Source organism: Hyaena hyaena, unplaced genomic scaffold (genome assembly GCF_003009895.1).
Source record: "Hyaena hyaena isolate Hyena2069 unplaced genomic scaffold, ASM300989v1 scaffold_633, whole genome shotgun sequence".
Lineage (NCBI taxonomy): Eukaryota > Metazoa > Chordata > Mammalia > Carnivora > Hyaenidae > Hyaena > Hyaena hyaena.
In genome coordinates this window covers 240,648-249,280 of record NW_024081266.1, presented here as the reverse complement: position 1 = coordinate 249,280, position 8,633 = coordinate 240,648, and the positions used below count along the sequence as shown (strand labels likewise).

At 36.3% G+C, this 8,633-nt stretch overlaps 1 long non-coding RNA gene across 1 annotated transcript in view; it reads right to left on the bottom strand.

The window, feature by feature from the left end:
* Positions 1 to 2,092: 2,092 nt before the first annotated feature.
* The window catches only part of LOC120219589, an 8,677-nt gene continuing 2,136 nt past the window's right edge, over positions 2,093 to 8,633 (bottom strand). The window contains exons 2-3 of the long non-coding RNA XR_005525316.1: positions 4,020 to 4,091; positions 2,093 to 2,263 (exon numbers count right to left, since the gene is read on the bottom strand). This is a non-coding gene — a long non-coding RNA (uncharacterized LOC120219589). The remainder of the gene's footprint in view (positions 2,264 to 4,019; positions 4,092 to 8,633) is intronic.

Here is an 8,633-nt window from a genome sequence, read left to right as displayed (position 1 = left end):
TTCATGGCATGTGAGTCCATAAATTCTCTTCTTATTAAAGCCTGTATGACTTGGATTTCTTGATATCTCAAGCCAAATGCATCTTAACTAACACAGGTATTTTTTGCCCTAAGAAAAAGCTTAATATTTGTATACAGTCAGTCATGCATTTTCTTAATAATCTGGTTACTAACTTCATAATAGTAAGTACTTACTAATAGCAAAAAGATTCTGCTTTTCACAATATCCCCAACATATAGCTTATACATGTGATCTCCTAAACTTTATCTTTTAAACATTTTATTATTTTATTTTTTGGCTTTTAAGACTAATGGAATGCTTTTATATACCATATGAGAAGGGTCCAATATTAATTTTTTCAAACAAATAGCTAATGATGCAATTTCTACTATGAAATTAAAATGAACTGATTTACTAACCATTCTCTCTCTCCCTTTTGAAGTGCAATACTACCATTATCCTATATTCAGCTCCTATGTATTCTGCAATTTTTGATTTGGTCTACTAATCTATTAGTCTGTTCGATCTATCCGTATGCTGATACCTAACTATTTTGAGTATGCTAACTTTATAATATTTTAATATTTGGGAAGAAATCTCATCACTATTTTTCATATTCATACATTCCTTAGCTTCCCTTGGACACTTATTCTTCCACATAAAATGTAAGATATTTCAATTTTTTAAAAACACAGAGACATAAGTTACAATTCATTAAACGTATATAACAATGTGGGCAGAAGTGAAAATTTGTGAAATGACATCCTCCCTGGCAAGCATGAGGTATATGTTTCCATGTGTTCAGCTGTTGATGTAGCTCTTCAGTAAGATTTTTCTGGTTCTCTTCCTATAGGCCGTGAACTTTTCTTATTAATTTCAAAATATTTAAAGTTTTTGTATTATTTTCTGTGGATTATTTCTTACATTTCTAATACTGATTATTTCTAGTATAGAGCCATACAATTGCTTCTAAGATAAGTATGGCATATATAAGCACGCTGCCAAATTCCCTTATAGTAGTTTTAAAATAGAGTCACTGGGTGAATGTCTAGTATGATATTTGCTCTTGGTTTTGTATAAGTAGTATTTATCATGTTTAGGTAGTTTCTTTTTAATTGTATTTTGATTGCAGTGTTAATAGAAATGGCTGGTGGATTTAACCAAATGCCTTTTTAGCATCTTTTAAGATCATTTTAATACATTAAAATAATGATGTAATAAATGATGTTATTCAAAAAATTCCTGCCATGAAACCATCTTTGCATCTTGGCAATGAATTATACTCGGTCACTACTGACACATACTAGACTTTATTTGCTAACATTTTTATTAATAATTTTGTATTTAGGGGCAGGTACCTGGGTGGCTCAGTTGGTTAAGGATTCAACTCTTGATCTCAGCTCAGGTCATAATCTCACGGTTCATGAGTTTGAACCACATGTTGAGCTCTGTGCTGACAGCAGACAGTGCAAAGCCTGCTTAGGATTCTGTCTCTCCCTCTCTCTGCCCCTCCCCTGCTCCTGCATGTGCCCCCTCTCTCTCTCAAAAATAAATAAATAAACTTAAAAAAATAATTTCAGGGTGCCTGCGTGGCTCAGTTGGTCGAGTACCCAACTCTTGATTTCAGCTCAGGTCATGATCTCACGGTCTGTGAGTTCAAGCCCCAGCCCCATATCAGGCTCTGCACTGGCTGCTCCGAGCCTGTCTGGGAGTCTCTCTCTCTCTGCCCTCCCCCGCCCTCAAAATAAATAAATAAACTTAAAAAGAATTAAAAACAAATCTTGTCCAAGGTGGCTTTGGGACTCCTCATTCATATAAAATAAAACCTCCTGGAAACTTTATTTTAATGTTTTATTTATATTTTGAGAGAGAGAGAGAGAAAGAGCATGAGCGGGGAAGGGGCAGGGGTGGAGACAGAGGATCTAAAGTGGGATCTGCTCTGACAGGCTGACAGCAGCAAGCCCCATACCAGGCTTGAACTTACAAATTGCGACATCACGACCTGAGCCAAAGTCAGACACTCAACTGACAGAGCCACCCAGGTGCCCCAGTTCCTGAAAACTCTTGAAAGGAGATGCTGTTCATATTCTCAAAACCTGCTGTGCCTCTGTGAAAAGTTTTAGTGGACAACCTTCCCACACTACTGAATGACTAAGCTTGAACAATGCCGTGGCTATACCACTCTCCTCTCCCATCCTCATGGTCATTGCCTTATGACATCATGTTATCTCACAATCTTATTTTCTTTGTTTATCCTCAGCATCTGGAAAACACACAACATCCACATTGATGATTCACCAAATCCCCATTTTGCAATTCCTTAATATTTTGTCCAACTACAATGCTCATCTCCTTATTCCTCAACACCCACGTCCATAGCTACATAAAAACTATCATTATAACAGCTTACATTTACAAAACACTTTTTGCCAAGAACAATTCTAAAAGCTTTAGGTATATTAACTCATTCGGTCCTCACAAAAATCCTTCAGTGTAGCTTAAAATGTCCTAGGAGCAGACTGAGACACAAAAAAATGTGACTAACTTGCCTAGGGCCATCGAGGTAGTAAAGGGCAGAGTTGTTATTGAAACCCAGGCAAACTACTCTTAACCGCTACTACCTTATACTACTGTCTCTGTAAGCATAACCTCCTGTCTTTAACTATTTCTACACCAATAGTCCTGCTAAACTTTTTCCTTAACTACATTAAAACATATGGATTCTTATAGTCTTTTGGTCTATCATACTCTCTTGACTTCACTTTCTTCCTATTTGGATTCAACACTACGGTAAATTACTATACTTTCCCAAGCCTTCTTAATTGTTTAGAGATACCTTCTTTGTACTATAACTTATTTTCCAAGCCCTACTATTTGATATTTCTGTTCCTTCTTTTGGGATGGCAAGCACAGCTATAGAAAATGATAAACTAGTGTTGACTGACTCCACTATAAATGTATGACCCAGCTGGACAGCTGTCTACCACTGCTCTGTGGTTTTTTTTCTTCTATCTACCTGGCTGTCTTTCCCATTCTGTATAGTAACAGTCCCCTCAACTGCTCAATAATTGTATTTCCCTCAATCTTGCTACTCACCTTCTCAGCAGATGATTTAATTTCTAATATCCCAAGAATGTTGTGTCCATCATGAATAAACTCCTTTAACTTCCCGCTTTCTGCCTCCAAATTCTTCTGTGTTTTTGTTCCTCCCTAAGCTTTTCAACATTTGTGAGAAGAAGTAGTCCCATTTCTCTCCAGACCCCCTAACTTACGATCTTGAATCTACCTTCTTTTGTCTCTTTTAAATTGTATGCCCATTAAGTATTGACTTTCAGATTTGTGTTTTGGTCAGAATCATCTATGCTTATACTGCAATAACAAAAATCCCTAAATCAAGTGGCTTAATAAAAAAAAAATGTTTTCATTTATCCCTTCCACCAAAACTATCGCGGATATAGGCAACTCTCCAGTGCAATTGTCTTTGACATGGTGACTAATGAATTTAGGTAGCTATGATCATGTGGTTCCCCACATCAACATGAGGCCCCATTAGCTCCCATGGCAGGGGAAGTGAGACACTAAAAAATAACACAGGGGCTTTTCAGTGCCTCAGCTCACAAGTAATACGTTGAACTTTTGCTCACAATTTATTCACCTGAACTACTCATATGACCTTGCCTCACAGCAAAGGAGCTGGAAATGGAGTTTTTAAAGAAATTTGAAACACATTTGAGGGCCATGTAGAATTATTTCTTCCATGTTTGTATCAGCCATCTCTCTCATTTTGCTGAATCTTTTGCCTCTATCACAAATAGTGCCAAGTCTAAACCGTCTTGGAAAGTGCCCACCCACCATTTCATCTACATACCTTCTCTAATATATTCCCCACAATCCTGCCACACTGTACTGGTTGATGTTACCCTCATGCCCCAGGCCACATGCCTTGTTTCTTCTCCTCATGAGATTCCAGGTTCCACGTAGATAGATGCTCCTTGCTAGGATACAACTATATTCCTTACCTCTGCAACATTCCTGCTCATTCTTCAAAGCCAGCCCAAATTTTATCTCTTTTCTGTAGTTTTCCATAAGTCCTATAGACAGAAAGAAGCCTCTTGTATCTGCAATTTATAAATAACTATTTTAACGTATATCATAGTATGTTACAACTATTTATATGATTTCTTGAGTCTCCTTATAAACAATAAGATCACTGAGGGAATAATTATATTTTATTGACCCATATATTCAGCACCTTATGTAGTAGTGCAGATAGAAGACTTTCAGTAAATGTTTAGTGCATAAGTGGCTGAATAAATCCATGAATAGTAAAATTTCTGAAAACTGACAGTGAAGGGTGTATGTTGCAATTTTTGAATTATTTATGTTACGGTTATGTTTTTATTTTTTTAAAGTGAATACAATAAATATTTATTTTAAAAATTAGTTGGTAGCAGAAGTAGCATGAGATGAAGAATTACTGATAGCATTATAATATGTTATTTATGCAACAATAAATAACATAGCATGACACAAAATACATACTAAACCAACTATCCATTTAAAGGAGTTAAAGTATGTCTCAATAGTTATGATACGATGCCTTGCAATAAAGGCTGGGGTGCTCCGCCATGTCTCCCGTGACTGGTGATAATGTTTATAACATAAGGAACATATAAGTGAAATTTGCTTATATGTGAATTTTACTTATATATGTTATAAACGAACATGAAATGAAAATACTAATTCTGGAAAAGAATTGACTGATAATAATAATAATAATAATAATAATAAAGCTAAACAGGGGCACCTGGGTGGCTCAGTTGGTTAAGTGTCTGACTTCAGCTCAGGTCATGATCTCATGGTTTGTGGGTTCGAGCCCCACATCGGGCTCTGTGTTGCCAACTCAGAGCCTGAAGCCTGCTTCGGATTCTGTGTCTCCCTCTCTCTCTCTGCCCTTACCCTGCTAGTGTTCTGTCTCTGTCCTTCTCCCAAAAATGAATAAAAATGTTTTAAAAATTTTTTTAAATAAAAATAAAACTAAACAAATTGTTTAAGAAAGATCTTAAATATGCTGAGAATTATAAGTCAGAGTCCTTTCAATTTAAATTTGAAATAGGCATGAAGGCTTGGGCTATAGATAAAGCTGAAATATTAGGATATAATTTCAATCACTAATTTTGGGCATTTCTATAATGCTTATTCACTTAATTATGACATTCTACCATTTGTCTTGAAGTGTAGGATAAAAATTATTACCCTCTGAATCTTTTTTTTAAATTCTAAAATAGAAGCACATAGATAAGAAGATCTTGGCCAAATTAAGCAGTGTTTTATTCATTCACTTATTGTAAGCCATACTATATAGAATTTAGTCAATGTGGACCATGCTTTTGTTAGAAAATGTTTTTTAGAAACTAGGATGATTTCATATGTTAAGTTCAATCCCAATCTCTCAATGGAAACTATTGATTATTAAGTTTGAGATATACATATTTATATATTTATATATATGCATATACTGGCCCATACCCTAAGACTGGCTGGAGGTATTGAGGAGGAACCAGGCAGGAGGCAGGCAGGAGGGATAGCTATGCATGCAAACATTTAGCAAGGGTTTTCCCTAAAACAGGAATCAGTAAACCAAAAGGAGCCCAGGTGAGTCTGGTTGAACACAGATGCAGAGCAAATCCAGAAGCTGGAGCCAAGGATCAAAGGCAAGTTGGGCCCCAACAGACAGAATTATTGAAAAGAAAAAAGAATAAGAGGGAGCAAGCAAGGGGAGTCTAAGTAACCAAGGAGGTGAGCCAAAAATATACCAAGGGAGAGAATCAAGGAGACGGTAGAGTAATCAGCTAGAAATGAATTAATGTCAGAAGGAATGTTCAAAAAGCAAGAGGGTCTGTTCAGAATTCTACTGGACATCTCCTTCTGCTTCTACTTTTGTTTATTCTTAATCTCCCCAGCCTAGGGCTTTTGATCCCAGGCCTTGAAGGCACAAAAAAATGACTTCTGACTTTTCAACTCCTACAAACATTTTCTTTCTTTCCAAGAAAAAGAGCAAAGGTCTTAACATTTCAAAATCCAAAGGTAAAAGCATGCAATTGAGATTTTTTCTTACACTGAGGAATTCTTTAAAATTCTCTGAAGTCTTATTTTGTCTATATGTTGTTTCACATTTCATCCTTCAAGAGGGCTATATATATGTTCCTCTTTTTATATTTATATACTTACATATAAATTATATATATTTTTGTGTATATATATATATTCTTCTTTTATATATATCCTTTTTCCCCCAAAGACAGTAACCAAATACTTGCCAATCATCTGTATGCTCTATTCTGTCTCACTGATTTATTCATCTTCTACTTAATTGGAACAAATGGAGAGCATTCAAATCAACTTTTTGTTATTTTGTTTTCTTATGAAGGATTATGAAGAAAAGAAAACTTGTTTGACCTGTTGCTATCTGATGAGCTTCACTGAACTTAAGAATACACGTAGTCCTACAGCCATTTGCTTTTTTGTTTTTCTTTCCTTCTTCCTTTCCACCCTTCCTCCTTCCCTTCCTTCCATTATGTTAAAGAAATAAAGAAATAGGAAACATCTAGACATCACACCTTAAAGCCCACGAGAGGCCTAATGCAATGGGGAGACACTAAAGTTTTTTAAAAGTGGTAAAGTTTCTTGTTTTGCTTTATTTTTGATGGACTGTAGCTGCATAGAATTAGATTAAATCATAATCCTTGCTTCATGAGATAGTCTCATCATTGGTCTATGTGTGGCCTATTTTGCTTTATTCATACTCACTTATTTATATATTATTATATGTTATTAGTGGTATTAATTCCTGAGGAAACTCATTACCCTGCCAATTTAAAAATGTGTAATTATGGTGCATTAAGAAAAAGACATATAAATCTACACAACTAATGGTCATATCTTGCAGTTACTGTCACCTTGGCAAGATTAAATTTCTGATTCATTTCCAGGAGGAAACTGGGGCCAAGAGTTCTTTTATGATGAGATAGGCTTCATGGAACATTCCCTCCTTAGATAGCAAGGTAAGCACATCCCAGGTGATGTCTGTGCATGCCTGGAGAGAAGTGGGCACCATCTTTTCTCTTGTGTGAGACTCACAAATCAAAGTCACAATGCACTGACATGGGCTCTTGTTTAAATATTCACAGTGAGATCCTGACAATTAGGAGCCTATTATATAGGAATTTTTATCAGCATTTTTAAATGCAGAAGCTCAGAGGGGTTTAAAAGTTGAGCGAAGGTAGCAACACTAGTGAACAGTAGAATCCTAAGTTAAACCTGGCTCTGGCTGAAAAACTGTGATTATCACTTTAGGCAAGTTACACATTTACTCTGAGCTTCAATTTCTTCAACTGTTAAGATAAAACAGAGATACCTTGTTCTAATCTAACACAGATCCTGGCACACAATTTCAGGTTGTCTGGAGATGAAAGCTTTGAAGTGAGCATAAAGATGACAAAGACACTGAACTTCCTCTTCTAGGACTAGGGAAAACAGTAGATTCCAACCAATTTCGTCCCTAAGGAAGAACTACTTTTATTAGAGACATTAAGAGGTAGTGATTAGAAGCACAAAGGCTCCATTTCCTCATCAGTTAGGTGGGAAGGGTAATACCTCGCTTATAGGTTTGTTGTAAAGAATAAAACAGTACAAAGGAATTAACAGAGCTTGCAAATAGTAATTATTCAAAACATATTATAAGTTATAATATTATTACTATCATTATCATCATCATAAAAAAGCTATACATCAATCTTGGATTATAATTTCCAGAGGTAGTAATGCTAACATGATTAGTAATGCTGCTAACAGACTGAAAAATGTAAAACTCCTAACTAATTGTATGTTACTTAAAAACCACAGTTTTCATATCCCTAACTTCTTAAGAATTTTGCTTTGTAGGATCTACCTAAGTAAGGGTCACACCAGATGGATACTGGTTCTCAAAGACTTGTGCCCAAGTCTGGAACATGATTGGCCAGTTCTGAAAACTGATTCTGAAAACATGATTGGCCAGTTTTGGGGGCTTTAGCACATGTTTGAAGGAGTAGTGATCTGTGGAGGCTGAGCATGGCACCCAAGGATCTGATAGCTGGCTCCCATTCTTACTCTTAACTATCATCAAACTGGCTATATTCACAGCGAGTTCAAGGGCCAACATCTTTGATCTGTGCATAATTTTGGCCATAGAGCCATTTCGTCTTAGGAAGACTTTTTTTTTCTTTTTTTAAAAAAATAGTTTATTATCAAGTTGGCTTCCATATAACACCCAGTGCTCATCCCCACAAGTGCCCTCCTCCATGCCCATCACCCCCCATCCTCTCCCCCCCCATACTCATCAGTCCTCAGTTTGTTCTCAACAGTCAAGAGTCTCTCATGGTTTGCCTCCATCCCTCTCCCCAACTATTTTTCCCCTTCTTCTCCCCCACGGACCTCCATTAAGTTCCTCCTAATCCTCCTATATGTGCAAACATATGGTAGCTGTCCTTCTCTGTCTGACTTATTTCGCTCAGCATAACACCCTCAAGGTCCATCCATGTTGCTACACATGGCCAGATTTCATTCTTTCTCATTGCCATGTAGTATTCCAT